Raw genomic sequence first — 19,520 nt, forward strand, 5'->3', positions numbered from 1 at the left:
TCCTGCCGACTCCGGTGGGCCAATGAATGTTGCCATTACTCCCCTCTGGTGTCCACACCTCACTCCCGTATCCAAGATCCCGTGCTGCCCTCCACCACTGGAATGATCTCCCTTGTTCTACCAGACTATCCGATAGTCTGTACAGCTTCAAATAGTCATTGAATACCCATCTGTTTAGAAAAACATACCAGTTCTCCACTTAACCATTTCACCTTGTAGTATACCTCACTCTCTTTATTCCTCCATCTTTCCCACTTTTGCTTCTTGCCCTCAGATACCTATAACTTATGCTCACCAGCCAATTTCTCCACTCCTTGTCTTTGCACCTCTTTCAGTGGCTCTAAACCTGTTAGTTTCGCCCACGCTAATGGGCACAAAATTCAGCCTGCACTGAATATACCCCTTGCACCCCAGTAACTAAGTTGAGAGTTATAGTGCTATTTGTTTACTGTATGGTACTGTTGTACCAGGTACTGTCTTGTTGTTTTCCCTCTGGTGCTGGTTGGGGGTAAGAAGTGTATTTATTAAATGTAAACACTAATATTTCAATGTTGGGCTGGTTGGGGGGAAGTAAGGCTAATTATTAAACATTAGCATATTAAATGTGAATGCTATTAATTTAATTCTAGGACTGGTTGAGGTAGAGTTACCTAGGGTGTTTACTTACTTCTCTGGTTTCCAGTAGGTGAATTGTAACTATCTATTTTCCAAAGAGATCCCCAACATTCCAGGATATGACAAAGCAGTAACTGAGCGTAATACACTATCAGCAACGCCAGGTAGTCAAACTTTACAAGTGCTTGTAAAGGGCTGCTTCTGTGAGGCAGCATTTACTCACACCAAGATCTGGAAGGGGTGGTGGGGAGCGCCAGGGTTCACCCTTGCCCAGAGCACTAAAATGTCTAGCTACGGCTTTGATGATATTGAATTGTTCCTTTCAGCAGGCAGTATACTTTTGATTAAAAAATGAAAAATAGTAACAAATTAAGTTGCACACATAACTAGCCAATATCGACTTATTATAAACAGAAATCACGGTTCACTCTATCCAATCACACCCCACATTTCTACAAGGTCACGCCTACTTTCTGTCAGTGCCTCCTGTTTTCAGATCCAAAAACCGGAACCATCCCACCAATGTTAGGATTATTGGGATGTATTGTCTGAATCCTTTTTCAAGGCAATTTGAGAAGAGACTGAGGTCAGACTTGGATGTATATGTTGCAGACTGCTGCCAATGCGCTGACTGAATAGAGGGTGAGTAAGAAGAACAAAAAAAAAACCCCTACAGAATGTGTCATAAAAACACATGCAAAGCCAGGTTTTTTTGTGTTAGTTTATCGGTAAAGAAGTAGTGAGATGTGAGATATCTTAAAATGCATGTTGTTTGAACTGTTTTGCTTGTCAAAATGTGTAAAAAATAAATAAAGAATGCAAACAAAAACCCCTCCCCTTCTTTAACAGCCCGTGCAACTAAGCATTGGGTCCCTTGCTAAATAATACTAGGGGCCCCTCCAAGTAGTGTCAGGTTTAACATATTCAAATACTGAGAGCATGCGCTTAGTACTGTGCCAGATATCTGTGGTTATGGAAGACAGATTTTTGTTCGGCCCCCACCTAGAGAACAAGGATACCGAGTAGAACAGTAGAAGGAGCTGGAATGTTATGTAGGTGGTGAAACAGGGTTTTACCCGGTTTTATCAAGTGGTTTGCCTTTCAATTTGTCCTAAATTACAGGTACTTTGGGTTTATACCTTCCAAACCACTGAATAGTAAATCCTGTGGTTTGATAGTGAAGAAGAATAGACTGCAGTATATGCACATGCATAAGTACAATAGAAGCTCACATCAGTATTCATTCAAATAATTTTTTAATCTAAAATAAATTTACGTTTAACAATGTAATCATTTATTAAAAAACTTATTTTTTTTTAAAAAAAGTTTTGTTTTTTTAATATTTTTTTTTATATTTACATAAATAAGTATATATTCATAAGTGTCACTTGCATTTGGATATGAATTGCATGCAATTGTTTTAATTGGTGTAATGTCCATTTCTGGGCATGCACTATGCAAATGGATGTACGTCAGATTCATATCAGGCCCTAAGTGCTTTCATTACATTTATTTATATTTGGGGGGCAACAAGTAAGCTTTTAATGGCTGCTTTATAAAATATGCATTGTGCATATTAAAAGTTACATTTTAAGTCTTTATGTCCTGATTTCATTTCCCTATGATATGTTGTATGCAGTTTGTCTTTTTGAACTAATTAAGGTAGCTGAACACTGGCAAAATTGTAAGTGAAGATACTTCTTGTAAAGCCGACAGTCACTAATGAACGTGCCAAGCCTTTTCTTTCTTTCTTTTAAGCGTACTAGAATATCTACTTAGCCTGACATTTGGGTTTAGAGTTAAAATTAACTTTAAAAGAACATTAATAAGCCCTCCAGATGCATGTATGGCTGTCATTTTCTTTTTGTATAACTTTCCAAAAATTTGGGGTGAAACTACAACAAAGAAAAAATTGAAGCTATTGCTTATACATGTAACAAGGGTAATGTCGGCTCCATTTAACAGACCTGCTATTGTTGCCATGGCAACCATATTGGGCCAGTATGCTAAGAAAGCAGAGAGAGAAAGGAGGTGTTGTGAGCCTGAGGTGGAATCTGGAGGAGGGAGAAGACACAGACACACATATATACATTGGGATGAGCATAAGAGAAGGGAGTGGGCCATTATGACGAGAGGATGATAAATCTATGGAAAAAGTGCAGAAATAGGTTGAAATAGGCGAGATAAGTGTATCACACAAAAATACACCCTAACGTTCAATTTTATTCATCTCTACTACATTGCCATTATCATAGAGTACCATTATAATGAGGAATCCTATGTCACATTTGAACAGTACTACACTCTCCATCCTCATTTTGCTCCCTGCTCCACATAGACATTCTCTGGAGGAATTTATTATTTTTATGTAGCTGCTAGGGCAGCATGTAGAGTCAGAGAGCAACTCAATCATAGAATACATAATATAGTGACACGGGTCACCATTAAGTGCACCAATGATAGACTTTGAGATAAATACTAATCTACATATATTTATGCATATGCTAGCATTTCACTAATTTATAATCACTAATACCTATTTTATTGTTTGTTAGTTAGAGTGTGTGTGGTGACCATGTGTGGTGCCAAAAGTTGGTGTGAGTAATCAATCATCATTGTTTCTGTCATTGCATTGTTCATGCTGAATTTACCTCAACTTATCTTACATACCAATTACTGATTTAAACACTTTGATCATACCCACTTAACATCTCATCACCTTGTAATAAAAAATCTCCAATCTATTTGTATATCGCCATATGTGTGCCAAACTATTGCCAGAGATTTTGTTGTCAGGTACAAGGAGCCTCCCGAGTCAACCACTCCTGAACGACTAGTATTCCGTATCCTGTCCCAGTATAACGAAGACTCGGATGTAGGCACTGTGATCAGAGGTGAGACCCCACATATTTTCAGTGTTGTTGCCATCCCTTCCTAGAATGGCAAGAAGGGGGTATTACATACAGTATGTTTATATTGCTTTATGCAAAATATAGCTCACCCTTTAAATATTTGCCAATATTTCTACTATTTTTCATTATAATATTGAATTCGCAATCAACATTTGAAAATCAAATCCATAATTCTAGCCTGTTGTAATGTAAATACGTTGAAAAATGTTGGCTTCTTCTAAATTGCTAATCATCAGAAATGAAATTAGCCAAATATTGAACAGATCCCAATTTATGTATTAAACATTAACAAAGTAAACAGTAACAAATTGGCAGATTTATTTTGGAAATTAACAACATATGCGCATTTTGGGGGTAATTTGCGCTCAAAAAAGCCTCACATAAAAATAGTGTATTTACACCTACTTGTCATAGGCATCTCAACATGCATGCAGCTCAACACCTTTATAACATTTGTCAGGTTTACGTTAAGCTTACGTCAGGTATACATGCACATAACCAGTTCATAAGTACAAGACAAGTTTGTTAACATTTGTTTTGATAGTGAATAACACATTCGCTATTAGGTTTGACTCCTCTTGTACAAATGAAAGTATAACTTTGCAGGGGAAATTTAAAATGGCAATGGATTTAAAAGCAAGTGTTGCCTTTAAAGCCATTGCTGTTTTAAATTTCACCTGCTAAATCACAGAATATCGGCGACTTGCAAAATCCTCATCTATAATATAAAAGCCTAGCGGAGTGTGTTAGTCTGTGTGTGGGAAAAAAAAACAACAACCTGCAGCGCTACCTGCTGGGCGGAGTTATACACTGACCTACTAAATTCTTAGCATTATCTAATATATAAAAGTAAAAGCCTAGCGGCGTGTGTTAGTGTGTGTGTGTGTGGAAAAAACTATTTTCTCAGAAAGGACTCATCCAATTGACCTGAAATTTGGTATACTGACATTATTTGACAAAAAAATTAGAATACTGAAGTCAGTTAACTTCCATCATACCCCCTTCCCCCCGTGGGAGGGGTAGTAAAGGCTAAATTTACGAGTTGTGGGCTCAAACTCATTTTCGTGAGGTAATTTTACCTCATGAACACACATGTGTAGCGGCGTGTGTTATTGTGTGTGTGTGTGTGTGGAAAAACTATTTTCCCGATTTTCACTTTACCAGCACTAGGCAAACCAGCCAGGGTTGGTGGCACTATAGCAGTGGGACACACGGCAGGGGTCCCCCTGCCATAATGGCTAACCAACCCTAGACTGTTCAGCGCTGCGCTGGATTCCCTAGGGAGTGGGGTCCGCCGAAAAAATGAGCGGGGCCTCCCCCCCTTAGAAAGAACCAGCCCAGTGCTGATAGCACGAGGCCTCTTCCTACTACCCCTGGGCTGTGGGTAGTAGGGTAATACGGCGGAAAAAGTATGAAAAAAAAAAACGGACGCCATTTTTTGGTGGAACTACAAGTCCCAGCCAGCCAGGTTGCCAAAAACAGTGTGGCCATGCTGGTGCTTGTATAACTAAAAGCACCAGCATACCCATGGCAGCCAGGGCATGTTGGCACTTGGAGAACCACAAGTGCCAACATGCCCTGACATCCCTGGCTTGCTGGGACCTGTAGTTCCACAAAGAAAAAAGTTAAATAAACAACAACACTCTAGTACAAACCACACATATTTATTAAAAATAAAAACCCCACAATAAATACACTAACCACCCTCATTTAAACCACATCTATTTAATAAAAATAAAAAAAAACAAATACTCACCAAAGATGTCTTCTTTCTTCTTTCCAAGATCCGTGCTTGCCCCAGTCCCAGCAAATTATACTTCCAAACGGGATGGCTTGTAGAATATCTTCTTGGCTTCGGCCAGAAGGGCCCCATATTTGTAACTACTAGGTAGGAGGTCCTAACCGCAATGAAATTACGTTTATTGCGTAAGCTATAACTACAGTATAATGTGATTTTCCCACGCTAGTGGGGGAATCACCTAATACTGTACCTAGAGCTTACTCAAGTAACGTAGCTCATTGCGCATGCGCTACGTTACTTGCGTAAGCTGTATTTACTGTTGTTTATTTAACTTTTTTCTTTGTGGAACTACAGGTCCCAGCAAGCCAGGGATGTCAGGGCATTTTGGCACTTGTGGTTCTCCAAGTGCCAACATGCCCTGGCTGCCGTGGGTATGCTGGTGCTTGTAGTTATACAAGCACCAGCATGGCCACACTTTTTTTGGCAACCTGGCTGGCTGGGACTTGCTCCGGCAGCTGTATGACAGGGCAGTGTAACAGTGATGTGTTGACAACTCACTGTTACAACACAGGAGAGTTTGCCAAACACAGGAGAGTTAGCTAAACTCGGGAGTGTTTACATCGCCCAAAATCGCCAGAGATGACCAGCGATTTTGAACATGAGTGTCAAAATCGCAGCTTGATACATTTCCATTTTTTTTTCAAAACTCGCGGATAAACACCCGCGATTTGCCGCGATTTAAACACGCTGGCAAACTCGCACTTTGATACATTTGCCCCCTGGTCTCCTATACCTGGAGAGACAGAACTGTGGTGGGCAAATATAGGTTGAGTACAGTAATGTCATGTACACGTAAGTTTAGCATGCCCCCTGGAGATGTTAACTAATAAGACTTGAAACCATCACCAGGTATGCTTCTTAGGGGGTGTATGCATAATTGCCAACTTCTTGAAATCGGCCTCCGGGAGCTGGCGGGATGAGGTGGTTGTGCGCGGGGGACGGCCTCAGCAAATATGCGTCATTTTGGCCTCACATCCGTGACTAAATGATGGAATTGCATCATTTTAGAGCAGGGAACAGGGTCAAATGCCACTATTCAATGAGAATCACACAATTTTGGATCCAATTCTGCCCACTTCACTAGGAAGTGTGCAGATGCGGGAGGCTGTTATACTCTCCCGGGAGTCCAGGTGACCTACCCGGAATCCGGAGTCTCCTGGACATTCCGGGAGAGTTGGCAAGTATGGGCGTATGTTTTGCTGATATAGGAGGCCTGGTATAAAGCTTAGTGCTGTCAATGATGACACCAGAAGCACTATCTAGCACTTCTGATTTTTGTTTTTGTATTGGCCCCTCCCATTGATAGTGCTTCATTCATGAGCGTTGCCACTATATTATGTCAAGTTTCAGTCATGTATTTAGATTTCTTATTTGTCAATTCCTATTGAACTACTACAGGAAAGAAAATCCCTATTTGACTTGTAAAGATGTAAACAATAGATCATCATGAGCTATTTATATAGCTTATTCCATAGCGCTATACAGAGAACACATTTACATCAGTCCCTACCCCATAGGAGATTATAGTCCAATGGGTTAGGTCCCTAACCCATTGGTGCTTACAGTCCATTGGGGCAGGTACCTAACATACAGACACTACTATTATGTTTTTGGAGTGTGGGAGGAAACCGGAACACCTGGAGGAAACCCACGCAAACACAGGGAGAACATATAAACTCCACACAGTTTAAGGCCATGATCAAGAATCAAACTCATGACCCCAGTGCTGTGATGCAGAACTGCTAACCATTAAGCCACCATGCTGCCCCATATGTAGGGGTGTTAATATTTAATTACATTTCATAAATAAAATGTGATTTTTGCATTTATTAACACTATCAAGACCCTTTTCAATATAAGGTTTGGGGTGGTTACTATTGAACATGTGCTGCCCTTTATTTAAATTTCTTGGAGATATCGTTAGATGGACCTCATAAGTCGTTTCAGTGTGTACAAAATTCAAGTCTTAGCTCACGACAATATGACTGTGAAAAGTCGCTGCCCGGACTGCCGGTCTTTCGTTAATTGTCTAAAATGTGACTAGTGTGTACACAATAATCATCTGAGCGATTGGACCTTTGGTCGAAGGTAAAGTCATTGAAGATAACACAAAAGTAAACCACATAATGGGGTGCACCAAGTGAGGAATCCCAAAACGTGAATAAAAAAATTATAAGATGGTTGACCTGATGAAAAAAAATAAATAAATAAATATATATATATATATATATATATATATATATATATATATATTTTTTTTTTTAAATGAACAACAATGACAACTAATAAAAAATAATGTATGATATAAACATCAACCCAAATATCTGCACATTGACTATTTGATATATGTAATAATGGTAGTTTGTTCAATATTATAGAGAGATTCATTGAATACATGAATAATAATAAAATAAAATTAAAAAACATATGAATGGTACTATATAGTACAAAAAGGGGTGTTTCCTTATGAAGGGAAAGTGTCTGGCCAGTACACTATAGTAAAAGTAACTAGGATCCTTGTGTAGATGAAGATAAAAAAATAAATAAAAAATAAAAATAATGACTTCTTTATCCTTGATTCCGAAAAAACAATGGAAACATTAATTGGGCAGTCTCACCCACTATAGGTGTTCGTATGATTAGTCTGATGGTACATCCTCACAAGTGGTGTCTTCCGGAATCAGATGTAAATGGATAGGATGCTATATATCTTGTATTTCTGAATTAACACAATAGGAAAGGGGAGATCCGAGTTGGAAAAAACAGATCACCTGTTGTCAGTGTGTTGAAATGGATATATTTCTAATGTCAAATGTCCAGATATGCTGCTGTTATTAGCGCTCCTACTGATGATGTTGTTGGTATAATTAGACAATAGTTATGGTAGTGCCAAAATGCACAGTGGTGCCGCAAATGTGGAGCACTCCTGTTGGCAATATTATCAGTGTAATCGGATGGATGTCCTTATAATCACGAATGCACGACTGTATTGCTGTTAGTAATGTTCCTGTTGGTTGTCTGAAAAAGCACCCTCTCGGGCAATGTTAATAATGAATATGTATGCATTAATCATTCGAGCGATTGGACCTTTGGTCGAAGGTAAAGTTGTTGTAGATAACACGTTGGTTGGAAAATTCTCCATTATGTACCTAGCCTTATACAACTTCAATATAGCATACCATATAAGCTTACATTTGAAGATTGTTTCAGGAGAGGGGTTCTAGCATTTTCAAAGCTTACAATACCTAAGAAATTAGATAGCAATTGCAAAACTGACCAAACATCTACTCCTTTGGCTTACATAGATCATAAAATATTTTGCAGCTATACCCATACTTGCCAACATTTTTTTTTTTTCTTCCGGGAGATGCCGGCTGGGACGTGGGCGTGCAGGGGGCGGGGCTGCGAATTCGCGTCATTTTGGCCCCGCCCCCGTGACGGGATGACGCAAATCGCGTCATTTTACAGTGGGGGCGGGGCTAAACGCCGCGATTCCGGGTGAATCGCGGCGTTTAAACTAAATTTTTCCCCCTTCCTATCAGGGAGATTGCCACACTCGTCCGGGAGACTCTCGCAAAATGCGGGAGTCTCCCGGACAATGCGGGAGAGTTGGCAAGTATGGCTATACCATAAAACTTATGTTGTAAAGTGCCTTTTTAAACACCTTTAATTTGCAGTCTCTAGAAACAGTGATTGCATTAACAGGGATAAATTAACAAGGACAGTTCCCTCCCCTTCTCTCTTGTTTTTCTTTTCTATCTTTTATTTTGCAACGTAACTGAGGAGATGGCTGCGGCATATAAACGTTTGACAAAGGAGGCGCTGATTTCAGATTGTGAGGATGCAGGAATTCCCACTAGTGGCAAAAGTAAGGAGCAATTGATTGAAGCTCTTGTACAGAGGGATAAGCATCAAGTCACAGTTGTGTCCGAGGAAGAGCATAGCCAGGACTCAGAAGCAGACCTGACTGTGGATATTCCTCAAAACGGGGGACTGTTAATGTCGGATGATTCTACTAGTTCATGTGTGGACACTGCTATGGACGTTTATATGCAAACTGCCCTAAAATATTTGGGCCCGGCAGACATTACAACTAAAATGCAACTTATGCAGCAGTTCCAGGAGAAGGAAGCTGCTGACCTTCAGGAGAGAGAGAGACGTGCTGCTATGGAGGCAGCAGAGAGGCATGCTGCTATGGAGGCAGCAGAGAGACGTGCTGCTATGGAGGCAGCAGAGCGCCAAGCCGAGCGCCAGGCAGAAAGAGAAGCTGCTGAGCGAGAGGCAGAGAGGAGATATCAGCTGGAGCTTGCCAAGCTCAAGCGCCAGCCAGAAGCCAAAGAGGCTGTTATTAGCAGACCCCGTCCAGAGAATTTCCCTGTATTGGAAAAAGTTGGGGATTTGGATACTTTTTTGCGAGGATTTGAAAAGACTTGCCGACAGTATGGACTGGCCAAAGATCAGTGGGCACAATATTTAACCCCTGGTTTGCGAGGTAAAGCATTAGAAGCCTTTGCAGATCTTCCACATGAGATGGATGGAAATTATGAGGCAATCAAAAGTGCCCTGTTGCAACATTTTAACATCACCCCAGAGGCGCATAGGCAGTAATTAAGAGATTTAAAATGCAGTGCCTCGGACACTTATTCAGGACTTGTGGCCCAGCTGTGTGCTTCCTTCAAACAGTGGATTGGAGGGCTACAGATCACCACCTTTGATGCTCTGCAAGATTTGATGATCCAAAAGCAGTTTCTTACTTTGTGCCCAGCTGATGTGAAGGAACGGGTAGTGGATCGGGACCCTGAATCATCTGCAGAAGCAGCTAGACTGGCTGACAAGTATACTGTCACCCGGGCACCTGCAGCTAAAAGAGGGACTTTGTGCCAGGGCAGTCGGCCTGGAAAGGGGGACAGCCAGGAGGATCAACGCCACCCCCCTCAACACCATCACCCACTGTTTCTTCATCTTTTGGGAGGGTTGGGGCAAAGCATGTTTTGGGAGACACCCGCAGGTGTTTTGTGTGCAACCTGGTGGGGCACATTAGTACCGCCTGTCCAGAGAAGAAGACCAGTTCATCCTCCGGTGGTAGGGTACCTTCCCTGCAATCTTCACCAGCTGTCCTATGTGTTGCGGGACCAGAAGGGGGCCGGAAGGACAACCTACAAACAGTCACTGTGGGTGACAAGGTAACTGTGGGGTTAAGAGACACGGGTGCGGATATTACGTTAGTGCATTCAGAACTGGTAGGGTTAGAGGACTTCATTCCAGGAAAATGTATTTTTGTGAAAGGGGTGGGTGGAATTCACCTTACTGTACCTGTAGCCAAAGTTTACCTTGATTGGGGTGCTGGAATAGGTATAAGAGATGTTGGGGTCTCGGATAATATGCCTATAAATGTGTTACTGGGGACAGATTTAGGAAGAATGCTGTCACAGTATGTCTGTAATGATGATGTCAATGCCACCCCTGTTACTGTGTCAGAATCAACTGAAAGTACCAAAGTTTGTTCCCAGGTAGCAGGACGTGACAGGGAACGGAAATGTCTTATTATATCAGATGTAGGTAATGATTTTAATGCCACCCATGTTACAGGACCAGAAGCTGCTGAGAGTAACCATGTTTTTTCCCAGGCACCAGGAGGTGACAAGGAAAGAGAATGTCTTATTGTACCTAATGCCTATAATAAGGATAATGTCAATAACAGTATTGCGTTAGAAACCACACCTGTTTTTACACTGACATCTTATCGTGGGATAGGGACAGCGGACATTGTTATTGCAGATATTGGCGTTAATACGGGTGTAGATATTATGCTTACTAGAAATGGAACAGATGACCATGTGGTTAATTCTGTTGTGCTAGAGAAAGACAATGTTTCTCTACCCAGGTAATAGGCTCAGAAGATGCTGTACAAGGTAACTGGGAGGGCGGGCAGAGTGAAGATGTGTATTCTGTGCCTGAACCAGCTGCACACAGAGCGGTTGAGCATGAGGGAGTGACACATAGTCCTGATCAATGGGAAGTAGCGAGGGACAGCAATTCTTACATTGCTGCTGGGACCTGTAGTTCGAATGTTCACCACTTAGATCTACATCTGAGTTCTGACCATTCATCTGAGTTGTCTATAGAGACAGGGGGGTCAGTTGTTAGCCCACACTCACTTAGCCAGCCGTCTAACGGCTTAGAGGAGATAGATGAGGGGCCCAAACTCCCTGTTACTCTACACCCCCAGATAGATGAGTCCAAGAGGGAGGGGAGCATCCTGTTCCGTAGCCCCCAAGATAAGAATTGCATAGTGTGTCCCCACCTAGAAGTGCAGTGTCAGGAATCCCAGGCCATTTTTCCCTCAGGCTTTAACTTAGAGGACATGAGGATTAGAGACAAAGTGCACACTGTAACAGGGTTGGTACATGAGAACATGACGCAGGCCCAGACAAGCCAGAAGCAGTGGTATGATCCCCCTGCCAGGATGATAGAGAGAAATTTTCATGATAATCTGTTGAAGGCTCATAATGACAGTGATGAATGTGCCTGACAGTCTGTAGATTGCCAGATGAGGGGAGGAAGGACTTGCCAGTGGATCTAGTAGCTGCAGCGCAAGGGATAGGACCCCTTAACAATACAGAGGTTAGCCCACAGCTATGTAAGTATCAGGAGGCCCAGCCACCTGAGGTAATTAAACCCTTCTTAACCCATCCCCCCAGAGAACCTATTGAGACCCAGCTATCAGCTATTCCATTTGAACCAGGTGGGATCTGTGGGAGATGGCTTTGACAATGACCTGTCAGTCAATCCCCATGCCATCTCTTAAAAAGGGAAGGTGTCGTGAACATAGAGAGCTTGCAGTTATTTATAAGGGATAATTCATAACTGCAGTGTAAATAGGTTGTATCAAATGAATCCATTGAGAAGTTAGTGTAACAGTTAAAGACGCAGAGTCTGATGTAATTGTGTTTGATGGCTGTGCACACACCAGTGTGAACAGATAGAAGTGTCAACTGGGGGGGCAGTACAAAGGACTCCCGGGGTGAGATCTAGACTATTTGTGACACTTGAATAGACTTTTAGGTACCGCTCAGCATGTGGTCTGGCTCAATGAGGCCATGTGCTAACATAGCCTATATGTAATACTGTATAGACAAAAAGAATTCAGTTTTAAAATATGCCACTTAAAATCAATAAAAGTAGTGATCAACCACATATTCCTCAATAGTATGATGAAGGGCAGCTCATATGTTAAATTAAGAATTCTGCCCCACAGAGAAATGAAGAAAAGGAGTGTAAGCTCTGTGAATGCACTGTACTTAGGCATGTTTGATATGAAAAGATGGACAAAGTCATAGGGGATTTGTTAATAAAATTGGATCAATGTTACGCTGACCAGGAAAAATATATCACATAGTAGAATTGGTTAGTAAATCAGGCAACATGTAAATTTGGTTTGAAAAAGTGTCCCAGGTCACAACCCCCGCTTAGCATTAACACTGCCCCTGTGAATGCCGTCCCATTTGAGTTTGCTTAAGAATCTGTGTTCTGAGGGGAAAAGCTGTCAGACTTCTGGGGAAATCAAGTTACATTGATAAGCTGTCCATCTTCCTAGCCAAATTCCCCTTGGCCAGATGCAATTCATGTAAGTGCAAATCTGAATGTAATCCTTTTTATTTTAAACTGTTTTTGCTTGTTATGTCAAATTTATTATTTGTTTATTCATTATTTTTCTTTATATCTGAATGCCCTGTACCTTTTGTATATTAAATCTAAAATTTAATAAGTTGCGTGCTTGATACTCTAAAGAATCCATAGCCTTTTTAGAAGAGAGATTGCTCATCCAGGTAAACCCTTGGAATGCCAGTGTGTGATTTGTTGATACATTTGATTAACAAGCTGTGTGTGCTTGTATTTACATTTGTGTAACAGTCTGGAGGTGTGAAGAGTTAACCCTGCGTATGCTGGTGTGGGTCTTGTTAGTTTGTGGATAACTAGAAGCCTGTGTGTCCGCGTGGGACAGTATATTGGTGTCCTATTGCCCGTACCCAATAGGTGGTGGTTGAACCTTAAAGTGTCTAGGTCTAGAACCTGTGTGATAGGTGAGAGAGACTGCGGGCTGAAATTGTGCGTGACCTCATACAGCAAACACCCCAAAGTCATGGCAGCTGGGAGTGTGTTCGTGACAGGGCCTAATTCATCAAGGAACTAAAAAATAAATGTATTGTACGTTGTTTTAAAAACACACATAAATCGGGCATACACACGTCCATATTAAGTTACAAGCAGAACTGAACAAACCTCTTGTTGAATAAGGGTCTATGTACGCTCTGTCTATATGGCACTTGCCTTATTGAGACAGCCATAACACACTGCTGAAGACGTACAATACATATGTTTAAAATAAAGTTCCAGCAGGAAAAATAAAGTATTAAATTATTGTCACATGTTTTTAATATAGTCATTAATGAAAAATCATTAAAAATAATATATTTCTTTAAGTTCTTTTTTCATCATTGAAATACATTTATCAGGATGCTATAAATGTCTACTGTACATAAGATGCTTTTGCTAGAGATGAGAGGTTTGGATTACTTGAAATCCAACAAAATCCAACGTTGGGGACCCGAGTGACTCGGAGTCATGACTCGGTTTCTCCCTCCAAACTTAGATGTCAAGATGAGGCGAAACGTCATTTCCTTGATTTTTTTTTTAGTGTTAAGAGTGAACCAGAGACATAAGAAAGCAATAGAAAACTGTCATTATTGTACAGCAATACTGTAGAGAATAGTCAGTTACAATAGCTGATCAATTGCTTTTAATTTCAATCCTAAATACACTTTACACAGTCTAGTGATTATTTGTTGTTGTTAATGCAATGCGTTGCATATATTTAATAGTAATAAACAGTATATACAGACTGAGTTAGCTAGATATCATTCTGGACTAACTAGTATGTTTATTTCTGTGAGAAAAACACTGTGATATTCTAGTGAAAGTAATTTTGTGTGGGGCAGTGATAACTGAACTAATTTTGTAAAAAAAAAAAACCTGGGTGTTTGTGTGAGAAATTCAGCAGCAGTTACATCCCCCCAAAAAGGCTATATTATTATATTCTAATCTTTTCTATTTTTCAATACTTGCCTACTGTGGAAGGGTCATTCAGTGAAATCTATATTTAAAAAAGACCGTTTTTGGGGGTTCAGCATGCAGCTGCACACCCCAAAAAATGCTATATATTCTAATCTTTTCTATTTCTCTATTTTTCAATACTTATCTATTTCTGAAGGTTCATTTGGGGAAATCTATATTTAAAAAAGGGAGTTTGTGTGTGAGGGTCAGCACGCAGCTGCACACTCCCCCAAAGAATGGTCTATTTTCTAATCTTTTCTATTTTTCAGTTTTCGCCTATTTTTGGAAGGGTCATTCAGTGAAATCTATATTTAAAAAAGGCTGTTTGTGGGGGTTCAGCAGCGCAATACTTACTTATTTTGGATTTCGTAGTTAGTGAAATCTACATTTAAAAAAAGGTGTGTTTGTGTGAGGCTTTTTTGGGGTATTTTCCACATTCAGTGACCACAGGTAGAACATTGCAGTGGCTGCAAATAACTGTCATCTGCCATGCCACCAACTGAAGCAAGCCCGCTGGATAACTTAAACAACAACAAAAATTTTGTGTGAGGTGCAAAAGATAAAAATGTTGAAATACTTTGCACACACTAAATTTGAAACTTTATAAAGCAGGTAATATGGAGAGTGAAGAGGCAGTAACAATCCAAAGCCATTAAATGAACAGAGGCATCAGTAGATATTTAGACAAGTATATACTCAATTGTAAAAAGCTATCTCATGTATGTAAATATGGAATGTATATAAATAATATTTATATGTTCTATTAGTAAAAATATGAAATATATAAAAGAGACAGTTCAGATAGACCCATAGTTGCACTTTTCACACATGTATGTATGTATAATAGTTTCATTGATGCAGATTTGGTTGCCCAAAACATGTCTTGACAATACAATTGTAAGTCCACTTTCTGAGAAATTAACAGGTCAGATTTTGGACCTGGCAGGGAATACATGTATAGATGGAGATATGGTGGATGATTATTTATGCTACATGATGGAGTTAGAGAACCGTAAAGTAGGGTTAATTATTTTTTTAATTGAATCAGAGAAAGCAAATGCACTGGTGACAGATTTACAAGATCCTTCATTAAGACACCAGTGGACAACTACAGACAGCTGCAGTAGTAGACATTTAAATAATAATGAGAGGACACAATTTTAAATGGTAGAATTCAAGATTGCATGTCCTTGGAGTGAGGTAGATCTGTGCCGTAATGCTGCCCTTTTGAATCAACCCAGGGGACTCGTAAATATTCATGTGGGATGGAAGGGGTGGAAACTTCATTGCCACAGGGTAAGCTTCTTCCAACCCTGGAGCAAAGGAGACTGCTGGAGACTTACAGCAGTGGCGGCTCCCAAGAAGGAGTTTACTCACTCTGATGCCAGGGCAACTGGGACAGGTCATAATGCAGCTGCGTCACGGCTAGTGTCAGGCAGCCAGGGCGTGCAACTGTAATTAAATTGACAGGCAAAGGTTATTGGATGGACAGTAGTATGAATGAATAGAGTTAAACATTTTGGAAAATAAATAGACAAAGATGGCCTGTACCCATACTACAATAATTCAAAGATTAGGCACACAATACATTTTGAATGTAATGGCATTCATTATAGAGAGAGGAGCAACAGTAACAGACAGAGGTCATTGGATGGACAGCGGTATAAATGAATAGAGTTAGACATTTTGGAAAGTAAATAGACTCGGACGTTGGGGCAGGCTTTTGCCCCATTTCTCCTATCTCCGTGCTACCGGTTCATGCTTATATGCTTTTTCTTCATTGAGTTAAATCATGGGGGCATCAGTACCTGTGAGTGCATCCAACTCTACGGGAAAGGCGGCTGCTATAGGTGAATACCTCTCCTGCTGGATCTAAAAGCTTATGACAGTTACCAGGAAACCATAACATCGTAAATTATTATATCCTGGGACCAGTGGTGTAACAGCAATCTGACCTTCCACTATTTGGCTTTGTTAATAGCTGTTAGCTGACTTGCATTGCTCTCTCCAGCACAATTTTTCTTTAAATAAAAACTGTGAGATGTTGCCAAATTTGCATTGGCGTCCATGTTGTTATTTATTTATTTATACAATTACATTAATAGTAAGTCTGAACATGTAAAGGAGGTTTGGGTACAATAAAGGGTAGATATCAACACTATGCAGTTTATTATTTTTTAATTGAATCAGAGAAAGCAAATGCAGTGATGGCACAATAACATAATCCTTAAGACAGCTTGCTGCAGGTTTTGGCCAAAATTGGTGAAAATTGGGACCGTTGTGAAGGGATCATTAGAAAATAGCCATTCCAGGCTTGGAACTTTTTGGTATTCAAAGGACATAATGTTATTGTGTTTATTATCTATATTGTCTTTGCCGTTTATATGTAGCGCATGTTGATGGATTTTTTGGTATTTGTAGTCTAACCTCTAAATCAGTTATCATTATCTAAATATTACCTTCTATTAAATTATGTAGTGTTGTATCAATGCCAAGCATGTGAATTCCTAAGATCATAAAGTCAGAACTATATTAAATGGAGTTTAATATAAGAAAATACAATGCTTAATAATTATAAAAAAGTGGAATATAATAATAGAAGGACAAGAGAGGCCCCAAAGCCAAATGCACTTAAACACATTGGGATCGATTTATCAACGCACGTTTTTATGAGCGCAATCTGTGTTTAGTATAATATTCAAGTATTTAGGCTTTGTGTACTCCCAAATTCATCAACGCACAGATCTCAAAATAAGTGTGCTTTTGAAATGGGGGCAGGTTACACAAGATGCTGCAGGATAAGTCCAATACCTATGTGGATTCTAAATTTGCAAAAAAACACACTGGAAAATAAAAAAAAATCTGGAATTAATGGAATTAATCATAAAACAGTTTTAAAAAAAGTGTTTTTCCCCCCATAAAATGTTAATGTCTACTAAACATAAAATACATTTTTAAAGTTGCTTGTGATTGCAAACACATGTTTTAGCATGAAAATGAGACTGTCAACACTACTGATCAGGACTTAGACTAGTCCTTTAGCTGGAGCATGAGATGGGGCAGAAAAACAAGTAACTTTTAAGTTGCTCAAAGCTGTATTCGGACATGGCTGCGTGCGCTTGATTTTGACTTGCCTCTACTGTAAATTCACTATGGCAAAACACCCCTTTCCTGCCCAGTTCACTCCCCAAAATTGTAGGCTGTAGTTAGAGTTCTTTGCGTACGATGATGCAGCAGACAGGGCTGCGTTCATGACTATCTCCCGGTTTTGTGCTGATTTTGCGGACGATAAGCTCAATTTGTCAGACTTGTAGATTGATGAATCAGGCCCATTAAACTTGTGGTCGCATACAAAAAAAACTTACCTACCAAGGATTAAGTTTATCTATAAGCTCCTTAACAGCCAATGGGGTCCATTAGAGGAGGTTCCTCGGTTTTATATAAATCCCCCTCTCATGTGGTTCATCATCATCATCACCATTTATTTATATAGCGCCACTGATTCCGCAGCGCTGCACAGAGAACTCATGCACATCAGTCCCTGCCCCATTGGAGTTTACAGTTTAAATTCCCTAATATACACACATACAGAGAGAGAGAGAGAGAGAGAGAGAGACAAGGATCAATTTTGATAGCAGCCAATTAACCTACCAGTATGTTTTTGGAGTGTGGGAGGAAACCTGAGCACCCGGAGGAATCCCACGCAAACACAGGGAGAACATACATACTCCACACAGATAAGGCCATGGAATTGAACTCATGACCCCAGCGCTGTGAGGCAGAAGTGCTAACCACTAAGCTACCGTGCTGCCTCTTAGTCTGCACAAAATTCCATAACTTGGTGGTAATCGCTTCAACGATGATGAGAAATCCGACACAGAGAAGACCTACAAGAGAAAAACGATTTCATGAAAAAATGACAGCAGGTTAACTGATTTCTCATCATCGTGACGCCGTACCCAACCCCCAGAACTAGTTATCAATGCCTGCATAGCTGTTGGTTTTTCTTCAGTGTGTTATTTCAACTACTCTTTCCTTGCTCCTTCTGTACCTTGTTCTCATTCTTTGTTTCTGTTTTTTTCTCTTTTTGTGCTGTGCTTTCTTCTGCCTTCATTATTACTTCTTGCAGCCTCTGCCCCCCTTCTCTCCCCCCTTTTATTAGCACTATCTTCCCCTGTCAGTTTTTTATTGTACTTTTCTTTTTTTTTCTTTTAGTTAATCGCTGCCAACATGCACCACAGCCCATATCTACCTCCTCTCTACTTCCTGGACTTGTTAACATGCGTGCTGCATTCTCCTCGTGGTCAGGATTGGCAAAGGGATATAAGATTTTTCACTCTGCTCGTTGGCCATATGACTTCCTACAACACAACTGCTGGTGCCTGAGGTACAGCTGCAAGTGTCTTCTACATCCATGGGGGAACGCCACCCTCCCTACACCCCCCTCACCTTTCAATAAATATGTTTCTCCCCCTCCACAGGCCTGTACTATTAATGCTGCCATCCCACACACTATCTGTCACTGAGTCATACTCTGACATCTGCAGGCACAATACCATTAACAACTGGGCCCAATCTGTTTTGTGCATATCTTTAACAACATTTTCTACAGGGATAGAAGCTATAGAAAATAGGTAATACTAGAGGCAAGTACACCTATAGCCTGCACGTGCTTATTTAAGTTACCTGATAATTGGTTGATACAAGTTTTTATGTTCCACTATGTCAGCATTGGTTTTGCATTGACATAGCATAGCAACTACACGCAAGCTGGGGATCTCATGGCCTTAATTTATTTGTTTACAGGAATAGAATCTTGATTTATGTGCCACTAATGACTAATATTCTATATTACCAGTGTAGGTTTGAGTCTGCAAGGATCTACTCTTGCATCACTTGGAGATCCAATCCCCATGTCAAACAACTCATTCATGGTACCTTTTAGTATATCTATCATTGACTAATGGATACCTTCATGAATTTACATTACTTATATACGATTTCGTGATTGCAGAGCTTGATTTGTGATCGCAGAGTGTAAACAGATCTTGAATTGGCGGTTGCCAAGGGGCATATTT

The sequence above is a fragment of the Mixophyes fleayi genome, chromosome 7 (assembly GCF_038048845.1).
Source record: "Mixophyes fleayi isolate aMixFle1 chromosome 7, aMixFle1.hap1, whole genome shotgun sequence".
Taxonomy (NCBI): domain Eukaryota; kingdom Metazoa; phylum Chordata; class Amphibia; order Anura; family Limnodynastidae; genus Mixophyes; species Mixophyes fleayi.